General features: G+C 45.5%; 1 long non-coding RNA gene across 1 annotated transcript; it reads right to left on the minus strand.

Annotated features, from left to right (window-relative positions):
- Positions 1-760: 760 nt before the first annotated feature.
- Positions 761-9,662, minus strand: LOC142502432 (uncharacterized). Its single transcript, XR_012803758.1, has 2 exons — positions 9,479-9,662; positions 761-2,367 (listed from the first exon to the last, which is right to left on the minus strand). It is a non-coding gene; the product is annotated as an uncharacterized LOC142502432 (long non-coding RNA).
- Between the last annotated feature and the right edge of the window lie 410 nt (positions 9,663-10,072).

A 10,072-nucleotide genomic window follows, 5' to 3' on the forward strand; every position in this document is an offset into this window, starting at 1 on the left:
ACGGTTAGTGGTGCTACTGTTATTAAGATATTGATATCTATTAATAAACTAAGCTATTTAGTTAACGTCATGGAATGCATGCATGCCTTTATCTGTTTGCATTTTCGATGTGATTAAACTTGCTGAGTGTTTTGCACTTGTCAAAAACTACAATACAACGACATGGTGTTGTACATATAGATTAAACACATTATTTATATACCTCCGTTACCGATTTCTTTCTACTGGGTTTGGCATTCTCATTTAAGATGGGGAAAACTACAGTGGCAAAGATTGTTAACGAGACATGCGATGGAATTTACAATGCGTTCCAGGCTGATCATATGCCATATCCTAGGATATCCACAGGAGCTAAAGACGAGTACACAGCCACAGGAGTTTTTCTCTGTAGGAAAGTGTACATTTGTGTTACTGGTAAGGGGTTTTCTTTTTGTATAAGGCTGCATAATCTTGTGCACATATATATTTCAACAAAAACACTATAACATATATCACTACAAAAATGCTTACTACTACTAGACCCATTACCAATTTCTTTCCGATAGCCATGATCCTAGTCCAAATGTCCAATCAAACTGATCTGACCCTTCCCTAATAGTATTTACTATTTATTGCAAAGCTGGTTTAAACAAAAATATATGTAAAAGATGAGCAAAGGTTTTTTTTTTCGTTTTTTTCTTGTGAATCATGAAGCAGAACTACATTTTTGTTACAATTCAAGGCCATTTGCTGCTTGGGAAAACAACTTCTTGGGATCACGCCTAGAAATAGTTAAGATAAAAAGGTGCAAGCTTCTGCTTTTTTTTTTAAATTGCTGTATCTTATAAATTCACAAAATTGAGAACAGACAAAATGGAGGACAGACTAGTAATTTTAACCCTTTCAATTCCCTCATTTTGTTCTCTAAAGATTAACAAAATTACTATTCATACTGCTCTTCTATGACTAGCACATTGTGGCGGCTAAGGGATTTCTGAGAATTGGTGTGGGCTAATTTCTACTAGGAGCGACTGCACAAACATCACACATCTTTCATACTGCATTCATTCAGAATGGCAAAACAGCAAAATGGATGCTATGGTCAAAATGAATAACTTTTAATCCTTTCCTTGTGGTTGACTCACGCCCCTGAGTGACCTCCCCACCTTCTTCCCATCCAATCTTCTCAGTCCCCTCTTATCCTTTAGAGACAGTCTATTTAATGAACAGTTAACCATGTCATAGTCTTGCTGGACCAAGAAGTGGTCCTTTTGTGCATAACTTCATTCCTTTCTGGCCATTATCTCGGTCCAGTTGATTTCTTCTTCTGTCTCTTCTTCTGGGGGACTGCCGAAATCTTCATCACTGAAAAGAGGCATAGCGTCGGTGGGGGGTGCAACGCACTTCTGGACCAAAGTTTTGCTGTACATAACACATACATAGAGAGTGATGAGTAGGACAAACACACATACAAAAGCATTCGCTAGCTTCGCTCCAAGCGAATCAATCCAACCACCAAGTCCCAGTGGGTCCTGAAACTTGAATAAACACACAACATTGCTCTTTAACTAGGACGCATACATACACCTCCTTTTGAGGCTAAAATATAGTCTAGAGCCATTCTTTTCTGTAGGGCCATTCGTCTGATCTGAGCCTGTTCTTGGTTAAGTGAGTTAATGGCTATGGTTGAATGATTTGGGACATCTAGTACATCTGTAACCTGTAATACAGTAACCCAACTCCTTCATTTTGGGTATAAGTTCGCCCAAACTTGTTCTTTCCATAGACTACTTTTTTTTTCTAACCCTTGTGTATTAGGTGCATCTCTCCTGTTTCAGAGTCTACCTATGGGCAATTCCTTTGTTATAGAGTAAAACACATGTAGTTAGTGGGCTTACTATTGGGCCCATATGTTAATTTGAACATGGTGATAGGTATCTGCGATGTATAAGGACCACAGGAAAATGAGAACGGCTAACAAGGCTCTCTGCAGAGCAATCCCACTACAATTTCGTCATCTCTCTGTGGGTTATACTTTCACAGGCCCAAATAAGGCATACATCTTAAAATTCTAACTTAAACACACACTATAAGAATAAAAATATTAAGTCCTTGAAAAAAGAAAGAAAAATAAATGTTCGGATAAGACCGGTCCCCGGCCTGGAGACTTATTTCCCCTGTAGGCAGCGGCTGTGTGTGAGGCTGGGATGAGCTTTATGTGCGCCACGTGGATCCAGGAAGAGACCTCTGCCACTTTAATTGCTGCAATAGTAGCGAGTAGTACTTTTAAATGAGCCTTTTCATCTGGGATGAAGAACGTTCTTGCGTAGGAAATGCTTGACCATTAACCCCGTCTCGAGTAGGTGCACTTTCAACCTTGACCTTTGCCTAGAGAGACTCAAAAATGTATTAGTTGAATGCAATACAGGCATACCCCGCTTTAAGGACACTCACTTTAAGTACACTCGCGAGTAAGTACATGTCGCCCAATAGGCAAACGGCAGTTCACGCATGCGTCTGTCAGCACGTCCTGAACAGCAATACCGGCTCCCTATCTGTACCGAAGCTGTGCGCAAGCGGGGAGACTATAGAGCCTGTTACAAATGTGTTATTTACATCAGTTATGCACGTATACGACGATTGCAGTACAGTAAATGCATCAATAAGTGTAAAAAGGTAGTGCTTCACTTTAAGTACATTTTCGCTTTACATACATGCTCCGGTCCCATTGCGTACGTTAATGCGGGGTATGCCTGTACTTACTAATTGTTCTATTACACATAGCATGGTCCCTAATTTGTTCCTTTGAACTACTGATAGTCATAATTCATCCCATAAGTGTTTCATAGGGAGATAATTTATACCTAGGAATAAATTCCTGTAACAATTCCTTACCGCTGTCTTAGCGTCCGCATATAGACAGGATTAGAATTTAAGCAAAACTTATCTAATAAGATCTATCTGTAGATTACTGCAAATACATTATATTGTCTGCAAATGCCACACTGTTCCCATAAGTCATATGCTGCCTTAACAAATGCTCATACACAGCCAACCAACTTCACAAAAATAATAAGAAAACATTTCCCACCCATTCTAATAATAAGAAAACAAAACAGTTTCATTCTGCAACTAAATTAATAAAAATTTCCTCTCTTATCATTATATCCTAAACTACAGTTCAACCTAATTTGTAGCTACAGAGTTTCAGTTAATTTTCGTGTCTGAAATGTATCTCTGCACAATTTAAACTGGAGAAGGGGGGCTGTCTGGGCTGCTATTCTGATTCTCTCTCTCTCTCTCTCTCTCTCTCTCTCTCTCTCTCTCTCTCTCTCTCTCTCTCTCTCTCTCTCTCTCTCTCTCTCTCTTTTCTTGAGATGGAAATGGAGAAGTTGGAGAAGGATGTCTTTCTGGTTTTAAAAATTCATCGTCTGGCCAGAACGAATAAATCTTTCAAATTTACCAGTGACCGGGCTTAATTATAAAAATGGTAAAGATCAAATGATTTTTCCACATATGCCCATTCTTTGTCCTTCTCTCCATGACCAGTCAAACTCTCCCTTGCCCAGTGTTGATTAGTTTATATTGTAGTGGGGGTGTACACCTTTAAAAATTAGACTTCAACGTGAGCAATTAATTATATTCTTATTTTAGAAACACTTGCAAGTTCCTGGATGGTAATTTTGTATACATGTAACAAGTCGGTGTAACCATGATTCAACTCTCACACAGGGGATTCATTCAGGTAAAATTCATGAAACACACAGGAATTACTCAATCAAACAACCCTTTTTAACATATTTTACCTTACAACCTAACAAAACATTTTTGGGGGGGAAAACTAATTTTCCTACCTTGCTTGGTTTAGGCAAAAACAATCTGCTGAGAATAAATGGGAGAATCGATGGTTTGTAACCTTGGTTTCTCTGATTCTCTATCTTAGGGGCTGCACTGCAATTACTGGCAAAATGTCCTGTCTCTTTACAATTATAACACTTACTTTCCTTTCTTTTAACCCTATCATGTGACCCATCTTGGGTCCTATATTTCTCTTCCAGAGCCTTTGCTTTCTTAGGCTAAGGCCCCGCTCCCAGAGTCAGCGCTCCCGCGCTGCATACAGGCGGGGCGCTGACATACACAGACCGCGATATGCGGTCTGTAGGGAGCGGGAGCCGGAGCGGGAGGTGGGCGGGAGTGGGAGGTTTGACAGGGAGGGGGGGCGTGGCTTGAGCGGAGGGACCCGCTACTCTCCCCCCGTTCCCTCCACGGACTCGGGCTGGAGCTGCTGATGGTAAGCAACACACACACACTCATACACACACACACACACACACAGGCACTCATATACACACACACACACAGACAGAGGCAGGCACGCACGCACTCAGACACACACACACACATACAGACAGGCACGCACACAGACACACACACAGACAGGCACTCACACATACACACAGACACGCACTCACGCTGCTTTCACTCCACACTCCTCCCCGCTCCCCGAAGCCTCTCCTCCTCCCGAAGCCTCCCCTCCCCATTGGCTCACAGCCACACCACGTGACGCGTCAACGCTAGGGATCACCATTTTCTTGTGTCTCATAGCGGCTGACGCGCCACAGCGTGTAGTGCGCTGTGCCGCCAGGGGGGACCGGGACCGGCTCCGCAGGATTCCCCTGCTGGTGGGGAACTCGCGTGTGGCCGCCCGCGCCAACAAGCGCAGCGGGACCGAGGCCTTAGCTTCCCTGCTCCTTTGCTTTCTCTACCACAGTAGCAATTTCTGACAATCTTTTATGCTTTCAACCAATACACTTCCTCTACTCTCGTCCCAATTTCTGCATGTAAACCTTCCACAAAAGCCGCCACTATAAGTGGTCTTGCGCTCGTCTCTACTTCCATATGCCTATATTATTAATACCGGCATATTCACTTGCTCTTACCTCCTTATTCACTTGCTGTTTCTTCCTTATTCACTTGCTGTTTCTTCCTTATTCACTTGCGTTATGTTAAAAGTAAATGCAGCCGTTATTAAATTGGAAAAATTATATTCTCTGCCTTTATCTCTCTCTGACTTTCTAACATCTACTAATAACACTTTAACAAAAACAAAACCATCTCTGTCACTATTTTTATTCCTTCAGTCAGCATTCCCCACTCGTTCTGCCAACATTCTCCAAGTTTTCCTGTGTGTTGGTAGACGGACCTGCATATGGCCAGTGTTCGACAAACCTATACATTTGCACGCCCCGGGCGAGTGGATTTAACATCGTGGCGAGCTCCTATTGGCCCAGGCATCACACGTTTGGTACTAGGTGGCGAGTAGATTTTTTTGTTGGGCGAGTAGATTTTTTTGGTGATTTGTCGACCACTGCATATGCCTGTGCCACAGTGTCAATATCTGATTCTGATTCATCCTCTGACATCTCCCTGTCCCGTGAACGGTCCCGGGCAGGGGTTAATTCCTGCCTAGAGTCTGTCTCCTCCCCATCCGTACCGATCTGCCTGGCAGGCATGTCAATAGGGAGTGGTCTAGGGAGACTGTTCTTTGGGGTTCCCCGTGAAGCCATAACGACTTCTTCATCGGAGAATGCCGCAGAGCCTGTGACCTGGGAAAGGTTAAGGGGTTTACTGGGGTAAATTGGGACTACCTATGGAGGTGGTAATTGTCCCAGTGCCGTAGGGGCAGGCGGCAAATATGCATTTTGAGAGTGGTGAAAAATTTCAGTAGGCAGCACTTCAAAGTTGCAATTTTGACACAGGCTGCAGCACATTCCTTAACAGTTTTAACACATTACGCATTGTTATTGTTAGTCTTATACATTATTTTGTCTGGCTTTTTTCCGGACAACATTTTACTTGTTATTACCCATGATTAGCTTATAAAGGAAACTTATCTTAATACAATATAACCTTATCTAAATATCCGTGATATAGGGTCCCAATAGACAGCCCATTATACAGACAGGACTTTAACCTTCTGTTGTTTTTTTTTTGTTTTTTTAAATCAGTCGGGACTTTTAACCTGCTTTTTTTTTTTCATTTCTGCTAAGATTGGACCCTATATCTTAACAATTTCTAACAAGCAGCACAGCGTTAACAGTGGTCGACAAATCACCAAAAAATCTACTCGCCGAACAAAAAAATCTACTCGCCACCTAGTACCACACGTGTGCTGCTTGGGCCAATAGGACCTCGCCACGATGTTAAATCCACTCGCCCGGGGCGTGCAAATGTATAGGTTTGTCGAACACTGGTTATTTACATGCAATTGATACAAGCGTTATGCACTTTAAGACACACAACTATAGTTTCCTCAGACACACTAGATAGTTTTTATTATTATTATTCTTATTATTTCAGTGGTGGACTCTAACCCGGACTCACTGTAACGATGCGCGGAACACGCCCCCTGCGGCATGTCCCTTCCTTACCTGTTTACTTCTGATCGCCGCCCTCTAGCTGCCCTCTTGCCTAGTTTCCCTGATGTCTCCCTGTATGGCGTGCGCCGCCCTCTAGCTGCGAGTCAAGATTCCCTGTTGATTCTCTGTGTGGCGGGCGCTGCCCTCTAGCTGCGAGCCTACCTTCCTATGCATCGCTGCCCCTAAGTCTTTTGGATCGCTCGGAGTTCGATCCTTAAGAGGGGGGTACTTTAACGATGCGCGGAACACGCCCCCTGCGGCGTGTCCCTTCCTTACCTGTTTACTTCTGATCGCTGCCCTCTAGCTGCGAGTCAAGATCCTGTGTCTTTAAGGATTCTGAAGCAAGCAACGCCATCTTGCTTTCTGGCAAACCCTGCCCTCTTCCTCCTGACAGGAAGTAAGTCTCTCTTTGACTTTCTCTCTGCTATTAGTCTTTTGCTGCCTGCCCTGGTGCCTGCTGGTACTCATCGCATACTGTTCCTGCCTGGACCTCCTTGGGACCTTTACTTACCTCCTGCGGATTCCGGAAGACTGGGACAGTCACTCTTATACTACTGAGGTTAGTTTACCGTCGTGTAGTGTAGGTACCTGCTTAGTAGGGTTCACCTTGACGTGGTAGCAGGCTTATAATTCCTTGGCCAATGGATTAGACTAAGAACCCTTATGTTATGTTTAGTTTCGCTGCACCTTGCTGTTTCTGTCACTATGCCTTTAAGAAGTCTGGACGTTCTCCAAGAAGCAATCCTTCTCTGGATGTTACCTTGTGCTCTGGACTCCATGCCATGCCCATGTTCTTGTACCATGTTCCTGGTTTCCGTTTCCAGACTCCTGTGCTGAAGCGTTGGCTTCCAACAACCCCCCGTGTTGGTGCCTGAGAACGTGCGCACTCCCGCTCTGCTGTCAGAGCATGCGTGCACATGCAGCTGGATCACTCATGTCTCTGAGTAGGCACTGCACCTCCGGACGTGTCGCGCATTCTCATGCGCGCGGCGCGGTCACGTGACTACGTGCGCCGATCCCAAGCTACACGGCAACTTACTCCCTTCGTATCCCCTGCGGCCTCCCCACCTCGCTAACGGGTCCTTCCCTTTTCCTGCGCTTGTGAGGAGAGCACAAGCGTGATATTATGCTCGGCCTAACAAACGGACCCACAGAGGTGGCCCCGCCTTTCCCCATGTTCCATGCCATGTTCGTGTCCATGTTCCTTGTTCCTGGTTCCTGTGCCCCTGTATCATTGGGAAATCCTAGTTCCCCCTAGTCTAGTAAGGATCGTTCAGAGTCCGATCCTGAAGGGGGGGATACTGTAAGGAATCGGGGAACACGCCCCCTGCGGCATGTTCCCTCCTTACCTGCTGCATCTCAGTTCCCGCTCTCCTTATAGAGCATGCACACACCCGCGGTTCCCTACTCGTACCACGGAGCCCGGCCACCCTCGGTCGCGTCACGCATTCTCTCACGCGTGGCGCATACACGTGACGGCGTGCGCCGCCCTCCAGCTGCGAGTCAACTTCACTCCCCCTTGTGGCGTATTCTCTACCCATGCCTAGTTTCTCTGATGTCTCTCTGTATGGCATGCGTTGCCCTCTAGCTGCGAGTCAAGATTCCCTGTTGATTCTCTGTGTGGCGGGCGCTGCCCTCTTGCCTAGTTTTCCTGATGTCTCCCTGTATGGCGTGCGCCGCCCTCTAGCTGCGAGTCAAGATTCCCTGTTGATTCTCTGTGTGGCGGGCGCTGCCCTCTTGCCTAGTTTCCCTGATGTCTCCCTGTATGGCGTGCGCCGCCCTCTAGCTGCGAGTCAAGATTCCCTGTTGATTCTCTGTGTGGCGGGCGCTGCCCTCTAGCTGCGAGCCTACCTTCCTATGCATCGCTGCCCCTAAGTCTTTTGGATCGCTCGGAGTTCGATCCTTAAGAGGGGGGTACTTTAACGATGCGCGGAACACGCCCCCTGCGGCGTGTCCCTTCCTTACCTGTTTACTTCTGATCGCTGCCCTCTAGCTGCGAGTCAAGATCCTGTGTCTTTAAGGATTCTGAAGCAAGCAACGCCATCTTGCTTTCTGGCAAACCCTGCCCTCTTCCTCCTGACAGGAAGTAAGTCTCTCTTTGACTTTCTCTCTGCTATTAGTCTTTTGCTGCCTGCCCTGGTGCCTGCTGGAACTCATCGCATACTGTTCCTGCCTGGACCTCCTTGGGACCTTTACTTATCTCCTGCGGATTCCGGAAGACTGGGACAGTCTCTCTTATACTACTGATTGATATTTATTGTTAACAAATTCCCCCCCCCTGAACCTCATTGCAGAAGGGGCACCACCCACTACAAAGATACCAACTTGTGGTATACCAATTGTAGTATACTGCTCGTCAATATCTGTTCCATCTGTGCTTTTACTTATCCCTTGCTCCCCATACTCTGTTTTGTCTTATACTACTGAGGTTAGTTTACCGTCGGGTAGTGTAGGTACCTGCTTAGTAGGGTTCACCTTGACGTGGTAGCAGGCTTATAATTCCTTGGCCAATGGATTAGACTAAGAACCCTTATGTTATGTTTAGTTTCGCTGCACCTTGCTGTTTCTGTCACTATGCCTTTAAGAAGTTTGGACGTTCTCCAAGAAGCAATCCTTCTCTGGATGTTACCTTGTGCTCTGGACTCCATGCCCATGTTCTTGTACCATGTTCCTGGTTTCCGTTTCCAGACTCCCGTGCTGAAGGGTTGGCTTCCCACAACCTCGCGTTGGTGCCTGCGTGCACGCACGTGCAGCTGGATCACTCATGTCTCTGAGTAGGTACCGGACGCGTTGCACATTCTCATGCGCGCGGCGTGGTCATGTGACTACGTGCGCCGATCCCAAGCTGCGCGGCAACTTACTCCCTTCGTATCCACTGCGGCCTCCCCACCTCGCTGACGGGTCCTTCCCTTTCTTCCCTGCGCTTGTGAGGAGAGCACAAGCCTGACACTCACTATATGAGACTCCTTACTCATATAAGACTATCTTAACTCTTGACCAGGAGGTATAACTAAATTTGGGTAGTTTTGGATTCAGGGACACCGGGAGTTTATACAGACAAAATAATATCACGTACTTACCCCAATGGCACTGAATCCCACTTCTGACACCATATGAAAATTTCCCGCTTTCCGCCTTATGGAAGCGACCCTCTCCCTTGGTTCAAGAGCCTCCCGGTGAGGAACAGCCACGATCTAGTGTGCTGTGCTGGAATGGAAACACAGACGGTCCGGAAGAAGTAAATAATTTAGACACGCAAGGTTCTTTCTCAGTTACTTCTCAGTTTATTGTTTCAAAGGCATAAGCTTTTATAAGCAATCCATGACGTGCGTAGGAACATATCACAAGTTTACATACGTCAATGACATATCTTATTGTTATGAGTCATTGTCACACATTGTTATTTCAGCAAAAACTATATGCTGGAGGGGGTTACAATGTTCTAGGAAAAGTGTCAACAAAATCCTTGATACAAAACTACGGCATAAGCGGTTTCTTATACAATAACAAGTTGTTTACGATTTTAGGCTGTTAAGGCAAAATTCATTATGGTTATACTTGCAGACATAATGAGTGGCACACAAAATGGAGACATACCCCTCATATATGCATTAACAGTTCTCTTTTGAAAGCCTCTGAACTAAGGTGTTCAATGGTAACATTATCCATTTTAT

This window comes from Ascaphus truei, chromosome 9 (genome assembly GCF_040206685.1).
Source record: "Ascaphus truei isolate aAscTru1 chromosome 9, aAscTru1.hap1, whole genome shotgun sequence".
Taxonomy (NCBI): Eukaryota; Metazoa; Chordata; class Amphibia; order Anura; family Ascaphidae; genus Ascaphus; species Ascaphus truei.